This window comes from Pteropus alecto, unplaced genomic scaffold (assembly GCF_000325575.1).
Source record: "Pteropus alecto unplaced genomic scaffold, ASM32557v1 scaffold8, whole genome shotgun sequence".
Lineage (NCBI taxonomy): Eukaryota > Metazoa > Chordata > Mammalia > Chiroptera > Pteropodidae > Pteropus > Pteropus alecto.
This window is the reverse complement of record NW_006494609.1, coordinates 9,132,086-9,142,921: the sequence shown is the minus strand read 5'-3', so window position 1 is coordinate 9,142,921 and position 10,836 is coordinate 9,132,086. Positions and strand designations below refer to the sequence as shown.

The 10,836-nt window shown below is 31.9% G+C and overlaps 1 pseudogene; it reads right to left on the bottom strand.

Annotated features, from left to right (window-relative positions):
- Positions 1 to 835: 835 nt before the first annotated feature.
- Positions 836 to 951, bottom strand: LOC112473837 (annotated as a pseudogene).
- Between the last annotated feature and the right edge of the window lie 9,885 nt (positions 952 to 10,836).

Genomic DNA, 10,836 nt, shown 5'->3' with positions numbered 1-10,836 from the left:
TAGATGGGAGACCACCTAGGAAGATCAGGCTCTGTAGGTGTAAAAAATTTAAAAAGAGATTGTAAACTGACAAGGTCCTTGCAATCTGTGAGGTCAACCAGGGGTTGTCTCACCTAAAAAATAAAAATAAATAAATAAATAAATAAATAAATAAATAAATAAATAAATAAATAAATAAATAAATTCTGTGACAGAAAACATTATCGTAGTTTCATATTCAGAAAACTTCTGTGCTAAAATTTGTCACGTACATTTAATTATAGCAGCATCTTTGGAAATACACTTATATACATAAACTAAATGCCCAAAGATCTGGTAGTTGTCAGGAATGACAATGTAATTTTATGCTAAAGATTGGATTTTATTTTATAACAAAGGGCTACCTTGAAACAACATAAAATTTCAGTTTCTTCTCTGACTATAACTTCTTACCTTCACTAAACATAGTACCTGTCTAGGACACAAAGCTTTGTCTATGTTTTCTAAACTCTATACCATTATTTGCATTTAATCCCCACCTCATGTGTTAAAATCTCATCCATTTTTACTAAAGTTCAAATGTTACCTCCTCCTAAGAAAATTTTCTCTCATCTCTTGTTGGAATTAGTCTCTCCACATTTGGGATGCCCAAAGCATGTTTTTTACTCAATTTCTGTCCTAATAAAACTGTAAACAGACCTGTTTCTTCTGTAAAACGTAAGTTCCTTGAGAGAAGGGACCACATCTTATTGTCACATTATCTATAAATCTCATTCAGTTATTTTTACAATAAGTGTTCAGAAAACTTTTTTTTTTTTTTTTTGCAATCCCTTATTCATTTATTTATTTTTTAAGCTTTTTACGCCTGGTCTTCCTAGTTGGTCTCCCATCCAAGTACTAACCAGGCCCGACCCTGCTTAGCTTCTGAGAGCAGATGGAATCGGGCTTGTTCAGGGTGGTATGGCCGTAATAACTTTTTTTTTTTAGGTATCAAATCATAAGAATTTTTAAGATTGCTGGTTAGGTATATATTCGTTTAGAATTACCTATATTTACATAAGTACATATTTAAGGTGCAATCAAGTATAATACATTTTTAAAAATTTAAGAACCATTTATTATAATTACACATGTTATACTGCACAACTTTCTATAATTTATTTTTACCTATCCACCACAGCCTAATGGGCAAAGAATCTCACTTAAACACTACTCTTTGCTTTTCTGCTTATTATTCCTTTGTGTGTTTAGAAGTAAAATTTTATTTCTTCAAGCGTAGTCTGCAATTTTGATTTTTCATTAATTCAGACTCGACTTTTCTTTTATTAGTTCCGTGGACAGAAAAATACCACAAGGAGGCTACACTGTAGAACTATTACTTAACTGAAGCTCAGACAGACATCAAGGTGATTAAGGCCACCATTCATTCTGGAAATGTCTCCTTACTGCAGTATACCTGTCATCTGACTAATGCAGCTATAGCATGTCTTTTTTAGTAGTGTAATTTGTAACTTGTGTGACAGAGGAAGAGCATTTCTTGTATTTAGGAAGAGTTCATTACCACTAAATTAGATTTTTTTTTGAACAAGCCAAAATGATACTCCAGACAGCATCCTTGGATCATTGCTTCAAAGATGATCGACTTACAGGGAATTGGCCTGCATAAGACAGGACACTGACAGAGGATATGCTGATTTATTTTAGTACTGAATTTTCCCTTGTAGAGTTTACTAAACTAAATAAAATCTGCCATGGCCATTTGTTAATGTTTTTCTATTTTATTAACCAGTGAATTTTCTATAATCAAAGGAAGACGTTATTTGGATTGTATCTAAATCTACCTCTAAAATAATGTTTTTAAATTTTCAATTGCATTTATTTCCAACATTTCAAAATCAGGATGTTATACATATGAATTAATTTGTTCTTGCTTTCCTGAAAAATCAGAAAATCTTGAGACATTGATCTCATCTTTCTATATGTCAGCAATTCCAGAGTTGAGCAGCAGGAGCTTATTAGAGGAGTTTGCCACGTACTTACCGTGCCCTCTTGCTGGGGCCAAAATTCAGTTACATTTGAGATGCTACTTCTCATTTAAAATGAATAACTGTTTTAGAACAGTTTTAGATTTACAGAAAATTGAGTGGATAATACAGATAATAGAGTTCCCATATACCTCCCCTATGTATAAAATTGCCCCTATTATTAACATCTTATATTGGTATGGTACATTTGATACAATTAATGACTCAATATTAAGACATTTTTATTAACTAAAATAGGTTGAGATTCATCCTTTGCATTGTACAGTTCTATGCCTTTGGGTTTTGACTAATGCATAGTCATGTACACATTATTACAGTGACATATAGAAGAGTTTCACTATCCTAAGAACCCCTATGCTTCACCTTATTTATCTCTCCTCCTCACTCCTCTCTCTCCTATATCTCTGGCAGCCATTGATCTTGTTTTTAATCTCTAGACTGTTGTCTTTTCAAACTTTTATATATTTGAAATCATATAGCATTTAGCCTTTTCTTTACATACACATTTACAATTAAGGTTCCTTCATATCTTTTTCATAGCTTGATAGTGCATTTCTTCTTATTGTTGATAATATTCCATCATATGATAAATCTTTTATTTATCCATTCACTTATGAAAGGACATTTTGGTTGCTTCAAATTTTTAGCAATTATAAATTAATATGCTATGAACATTTGTATACAAGTTTTTTTGTGGCCTTAAATTTTCATATCACTTGAGTAAATACCGAGGAGCACAATTGCTGAATTGTTTGGTAAAACTATATTCAGCTTTTTAAGATATTGTTAAACTTTCTTCCAAACTGGTGATACTGTTTCAAAGCTTAAAATAATATCCATTTATTATCTCACAGATTCTATAGGTCAGGTACCTAGCATGTACTAGCTGGGTTCTTGCTCAGGGACTCCCAGGGCTGAAATCCATGTCAGACTGGCTAGGATTTCATCTGAGGCTCAATGTTCTCATGAAGCTCCTTCATGTTGTTTTCAGAATTCAAGCCCTCACAGTTGTAGGACAGAGGTTCCCTTTTGCTTGGCTTTTTCCCATTGGTTGGGGAGCACTCTCAGCTCCTAGATACTGCCCACAACTTCTTGCCATAGGACCTCCTCTATAAACCTTCTTATGGGTTGGCTGCTTATTTTTTCAAAGCCAGTAAAATTTCTCTCATGCTTCAAATGTCTCTGACTTCAGGAAGAGCCTATTCCTTTAGAAGGACTCATTAGGTATGGCCCACCTAGGATAATCTCAGTTTTGATTGAGTCAAAATTGATTGAATTGAGACCATAATCACATCTGCAAAATCCCTTCACTTTGACATAAAACATAGTCTAACTATGGATGTGAAATCCATCATATTCACAATTCTGCCTATAAACAAGAGATTACACAGAGCATGTACAGCCAGGTGGAAATTCTGTGGACTATCTCAGAATTCTGTCTATCCCCAAAGAATAATGAGTAGTATGAAAGTGGATAACATTCATACAGATATCTTCCTATGTGAACAAAACCTTCATATATTTGGACTGCTTTACTGATTAAGTCACCTGAATGACCCTGATGACATTTGAGTCAAGGCAATTAGTTGCTGACCTCCGAATTCTGTCAGATTGGCCTAACCTCTATGTGTACTTTTGGCTTAAAGGAAGAAAACACATTGCTTTCACCTGAAATATCAGTCGTTTTCTTTTCTTATAACCCCTGGTATTTATTGCATAAACTGTAACACAAATTATTCACTCTGATTTGGCCCCTTGCTCTTCTCTTTTCATTTAAAGAAGATGATAACATTACTTATGTCTTTTTGTGTGTGTGTGTGTGTGTGTGTGTGTGTGATTGACAGAATAATGTCTCTCTGTAGGTATCCTTTTACTAGTATGTGTAGGGCTTTACTAAACCAAGAAGATTATTCACATAATTTTGGATTTCAATACTTTCTTAGATCTGCGCAATGAAAAATACCCTGAGAAAACAAATCTCCACCACAATATGGAGGCATTCTCTCTTCTGACTAGAGTGTCCTATTGTCTGGCTTAACATTTTCCTCTGTGTCCTTCATTTTACGTATTGAACCACAGAATTTTAATTGCATCCATCTGAATTAATGAGACTCTATTGAAAGCTTAAGACAAATAATGTGAGTACCAAATGCTATAATAACATTTATTTTCCAGACAGTGTTCCTCTATCTTTTTTCTCAAATAAGATTTGTTTCTCTCAGTCCCCCTTACTCCACTGCAGATTGTGATATTTTGGCATTTTGGGGATCCTCCGCCTGCTTTTGTTACTGAGATCTTCAAGGGGGAACTTAAGTACAGAGTCAGTTGTTTAATCAGCCAGGAAAGGAATGCTGTCCACACAGCTCCTCTGACTCTTGGTTGGCTGGGAGGCAAGGTGAATTCATTCATTAGGGAAGCTACCCCATGACTTCCTGTTGTTTATAATCAACTAGTTTAACATTTTTAGTGATTTGCAATGATTACTAATTTCGAAGTGATTACCAATCCCCAGAGAAAAACTAATTCTAATGAAGTTTTGATTTTTGTTTTACTTTTTTTTTTTTTCCTTCAGTGTCTCTGGTATCCTAAGATTTCATACCAAGATGAAATCTAAGATGAGAATCCATTCATAAATGGTCTGGTGATAGTTAGAATTTAGAATACTTTAGACAAGTGCCCGAGCCAGCAAGAAGAGAAGAAAGAGAGTGAGAGTTAAAGGTGAAAGCCACAACTGATTGGATTCAGACAGTTATTACAATGTTCCTAGAAAAAGTAGAAGAAAGAAAACAGTCCAAGCTATAACAACAAAAAAAAATTAATGCTCAATAGAAATACCAATCTTAATATAAGAAACTCATGTGACAAACATTAAAGGGTATACATATTAAAATTTTTTAATGTTTTTAATTTGAAATCAGAAAAAAATGCCCTCTATTTTCTTTATTTTCTTAATGACTTATGAGACTAGATTTATTTATTCTTAAAATGAAAATAATTTCTTTGAACTTGGCTTATTTAATGTCCCTTCCCATATTTCTAGATCTAAGTCAGATTCTTTATGCCTATTTTGGCAAAGTAAACTCCTCTGCATTTGGTAGGCATTCAACCTCTTCAAAGAATGCTGATTTGTACAACAATGGGTTAGTCATTTGGAGAATAGGAAATAAGTATGAGATAAAATGACTGAATACAATGTATTTTCAAATTTGGAAAGACTACAACCAAACGTACAAATATTAAACAATACAAAATTAAAGTACATGAAAGAATAATGTATTGCTAATTATTTCCTTTTTCATCTCTTTAAAATATTCATTCAATAAGAATATGGCTAAGGGAGAAAATTTTCACATAAATACGGTCATCAATTCATGTATTTTAAAAGTGACCTCTTCAGACATTTTGTATAAGAACATTGAAAATGTTCTTCAGCTTTTGTTACTCAAAGTCTAGTTTGTGAAGCAACAGCACTGACATCATCTGGCAGCTTACTGGAGATGCTGAATCTCAGAGGCTACCCCAGATGCACTAAATTAGAATTTCATTTTAACAAATCCTCAGATAATTAGTATGTACATTAAAATCAATAGATAGAAAACACGAACTGAATAATCTTAACTTTAACTAAACTGTAAATAGATTAGTTTTTGTATTGTTTACTTCTTATCAGTGGTATATAACAACTTGCTCAACAATAAACATGTATTAGAAATCCAATGAATAATTGCTGACTGTTTACTGAAATAGCTTGTTAGGATGATCTGTTCCCTTTTTCCATTGACTCGTATTGATCCCATGTATATTTTATGCTCAAGTTACATTTTTACACAGTGACATGGTTCCTCTTTATTGTGGAGAGTAGTGCTTAGAATTAATGCAGACTTAAACATATATAAATATTATTTATTTCTCATTGCGATAGAGTTTTGACCTCTTTCCAGTCCAGAACAAAAATTATGTTTATGTATTATCATTGTGTCTCAGTCCATAGACCAATGCTAGGACAAGTTCTATATCAAGTACCAGTATTTAAGAGTGACTATAAATATCAAAGATAATCTTTTGCAGTTTCCTCAAATGAATAATTAAATTTAATTTCCTTTATAATAAATCATTCGATTTGAATAGTTTTACACTTCTTAAAATAGAGTAAGCATTTGACCTTTTAGCCATCATCTGATTTTATATTTAGTCACTTTAATTAAGGAGATTTAAATCATTTAAGGAAAATTTTGAAGGAAATTGTTCAAGTTAATGATGTTCGCACCTCACCATATCCAGCCTGGGGAACACTGAGTTTTGACATCTAAAAGATATATTAGCCTATCTCCTGCCAGTTCAGTGTCATTACATCTAACAGATAGTCCCAGTACTTTTCACACACTCTCCCACTCTTTTTTATAATGTCTTGAATAAAAAGATTTCTGGTAAGTACAACCTTTTTCATAATTCACGTCTAACACTAGTTATGTATAACTAATATACATCTCAAACACTGATTACAACATTAATATTTACATATAGCAATAGGAATTCATGCCTGTTTTTGCCTTCCTATGTTGGGGCAGTTCATACATCAACAACATTTATTTTAGTCTTCCCCAGTATTTGTTGTAAAAACTGACATTCTAGCTATTTTCTGAAGAGATCATAGAATTTCTGAGATAAAAGAAACTTTTTAAAAATCTAGAAAAATGCCTCTATTTCTTTAAAAAAATTATATTTATTTTTTAAAAATAAATTGTGATTTGGAGATAAAAAGTGAATGGCTTGGGCCCACACACATTGTTTGGAGATGAGACTAAAAAAACAACAATCTACAGATTAATATGATGCCTCTCAAGCTATATACTTAAAGCCTTAATATGAATAATTTGATGGGTGGATTTCTCCTAATTAAGGGCTTTCAGGTTTTCTCATCATGATTTTATTATCAATGCTGACAGAACTTCCCTGTTTGCCATTTTTATTTTTCATAAAGTAAATATTCTAACTTTGATATTTGACTTTCTGTACTAGAATTATAATACATGATGAAACGTTCATATTTTATTTCTCATATTAATTCTTTTATTTAAAAAATATTTCATGTTTTCCCTTCGACACCTACTTTTAGAAACTGAGTTCTAATTTTTCTTATGCTTTTATTTAAATGACGTTAATTCATTTAAATAATTCATTTTAGTTTATATATCTTTTTGAATAGTACAAAATTTAAAAACTCTTTGGGGTTAGACATTTTTTAGAAAATAGCACATGCCATACTATTACATAGAATTCTAATAAATACTTAATAAGTGAGAATCTATCATTCAGTACTATTTAACTTTTATAAAACACCTAATTTCTGAAGGCAATCTAATTACCTGTCTTGGATTCAGGATGAATAAAATCTTTTCCTACCTTCAAGAGTAAAGAGCAGTCATGTAAATAATATTGTAGGTCAATAAGACAAAAAATAATAATAATCACATATTCAATGAAAAGATTATAAAAAGTTTGAGAAAGCCCAAACACCTAATTTTGACTAGGTAGATATCTTCAAGCTTCCAATGGTGATAGAGCTTGAAGATAGAAGTTTTTAGCAGAACAGAGTAGAGCAAATGCCAGGTTAAAGGAATAATAGGAGCAAAGCACAAGGAAACTTAAAAACTATATTAATTTAGACAAAGAAAACAATACTGAATGGTTTTGATATCAGATAGTTATTGTTCAGTTGGGGTGGACATAGGAGGTCATGCAAGGAAATTTAAATTTTACTTTTTTTTGCCAGCGGATGATTTTAATAAGAGGTTTAAGATTGCTCTTACATTTTCAGAAAACCATTTTGTCACTATTGTAGAGAGAAATTTGGAAAACTAAAGGCAATAAAATTGGTTAAAAAGTATTAGAATAACACAGAAGAGGACAAGAGCATTGTTTTACGAGCATGTTACATTATTGCTCCTAAAATGGATTATGTTGTTCTTACCAAACATTTCATGTAAACTGAAAGATAAATTAAGTCAAACATTTAAAACATACCATAGAATATTCACACTTCAGAAATGCAATTCTATGTTTTAAATGATGACCATACTGTGTACATATTTTCACACTATAGTAGTACTAATTATAAGCCACCCTGTAAAACCTTGATCTTGATCATAACTGTTTTATTTTTTTAATCCATCATGTCTAGTCATATAAACATAAAGATAATTAAAATCATAATAATCAAGGAGGATAACCTTGGAAATGAGGACAGAGTGACAAAAATTATTTGTTATATCGATTCTAATTATTTTTATTTGATAACCTATCCTTGTTTTAAAAAATAACTAAGCATTTTATAGTTACCACTGTAATGAAGAGTTTTAAATACAGTATGTATTTTTTCACCTTAAACCACTCAAATTTGACATGGAAATATAAAAACAAATGTTAAATGATGTTAATATATAGAGATGTTCAGGATTTTTAAACAAAAGATGCTCATGCATTTTACATAAAATTATTATACAAGAAATCAACATACACAATTGATAAGAGTGAGAGCTATTAAATTATGTTTAAATTCATAATGTAAGAAGAACAAATCATTCATCACCTCTCTGGTGAATGTTTAAAATGTGATCACATTCAATGTGTTTATATGCCACTTTAAGACAACCAGAACATCATATATTTCAAGAAAGTAGTATACTATATAAGCTTAAAGTCTCAGTACTGATGTGACGCCACCTGGATTTCATTTCTGGCCATTACAATCACTATTTTTGTGCCCAAATACAAGTTACTTAATTGCTCTGTGATATAGTTTTCTTAGTTTTAAGATGGGGAAAAAAATAAAAACCTTAAATGTTTGTTGTAAAGATAAAATAAAATGGTATTTGTAAGACTCTTAGATTCATACCTAGTACATAATTACCAAAGTTAAATTTTAAATTAAAGAGGAAATAATGCTCATGTACCTATGGAACCTTATAATGTAGACTCAGAACTAAAGAACCTGTCCTTAAAACCAGAATCTACAGTTACTTAGGGGTTTTAGAAATTTTTTTGTCGTTGTTCATTCTCATTCATCCATATTACCTTTAAGGGTGTGATCATTTTACAATCATTAGAAGTTCTATTGTTTGAATTGTTTGATTACAATGTCATTTGAGATCAAATTAGGCTGAAGAGGCTAGAGCATTAGAAAAGAAACCTCATTTAAAAGGTATTGACTATTGACTCAAAAAATGTTAAGTTCATTAGCGCTATCATAGTAATGGAGAGAACATAACTTAGCAGAGTTTTATCAGTATCTCAAAAGTGAAAAATATAGAGTTTTCAAGCCTGAGTTGAGTGATTTTAATATGAATCTTAGAAAGTGGGGGAAATGATTGTAATAGAGTAAGATTTATTGGTGGGTAAAGTAGGATGAGAGTCTTGAAAATCAATGTTTGATGAAAAAGCTGCTAGTTGTTAGTCGTGGATGACAAACTGGTTACTGGACTGAGTCTACTTTTCTAGAGGCAAGTATTTCCTGGATCAAGCAGTGAAGTTAACTTTGCTTGGTCTCGGTATGGTTTAAGACACAACCAGGAATTTATCCACCTTGGATAAGTCCACAATGGCCATATAAAATGGGCACATCCAGCTTCACTGTCAGTGTAGGCCCCAATGCTGGAGATCTAGAAAGGTCCAAAGTGTCAAATACATGGAAGCAGGCAAAGAATAGAAGAATAGCAGGACCAAAAGAATGAGACAATAGATTAGAGGAGTTCATGAAGAAGGTCTGTTAGGGAAACATCACCTGAAAAAATTACCAGCAACCACTGGTAGGGGTAAAAAATTCAGGTCTTCTCCATAAAACACATTACCAAAAATGGTCTCCCCTTTTCTGAACACCTACTGAAGTTTGTTGGCATTGTTTTTAAGAAATTAATCATGCTAAATGCTGTAGCCTTAATTTAAAATTGTAATACTTTTTAAGTCTTTATGTATTTTTATTCATTTTAACATCTTTAATATAAGTTTCTAGTACAAAAATGTGTTATCAATTTGTCTGTATATCCAATACCATTTAGCAGTGTTTGATACAGAGCATGCTCTAAATAAACACTTATTGATTAGTTGATTGGAAAGTAGCTATTTAAAGAAGACTTTCTCTCTCTCTCTCTCTCTCTCTCTCCTCTCTCTCTCTCTCTCTCTCTCTCTCTCTCTCTCTCTCTCATACACACACACACATACACACACACACACGCACACACGCACACACACACAGTATGAATGCATGTATTTCTACCATGGTTCTTTGCTGGTGTAGATAATCTAAGCAGCTAGCTTTCTCCAAAACAGAGTCTAATCATTGTGACAGTTCTCTATAAGAAAGGACAGCATCACACAAGCTGTAGAACCCAAATCTGAAATTGGGTTGGTTAGGTCAAAGGCCCTGCTAGATCTATTTTTAATGTAGGAACTTTATATGTCAACTTTAATATAGAGAGAAAACTACAACCTAAGAAATTAATGAATTTCACTGTAAATCTGAATTGTTATATCTGAACAAGAACAAGTGTTGCTTTATGGAAGGGTTCTTTTTCTGTTTCCAGAAGTTTCAGTTATATAAAGAAAATTATATGTCAGGTTTTGGAAAAATAAGATTTTTAATGGGGGAAGACATTTTAAAAACAATTCATTAGAAAGTTTTGAATAAAGTAATATTTTATAATTAATTGCAGTTATTTTCTCATTTTGTTAATGGGAATTGTTTTCTCATTCATTTAGGTAGTCTAGGTACTGAAGATTGAAAGACGCACTAAATGTAAATTCTAATCTGAATTAC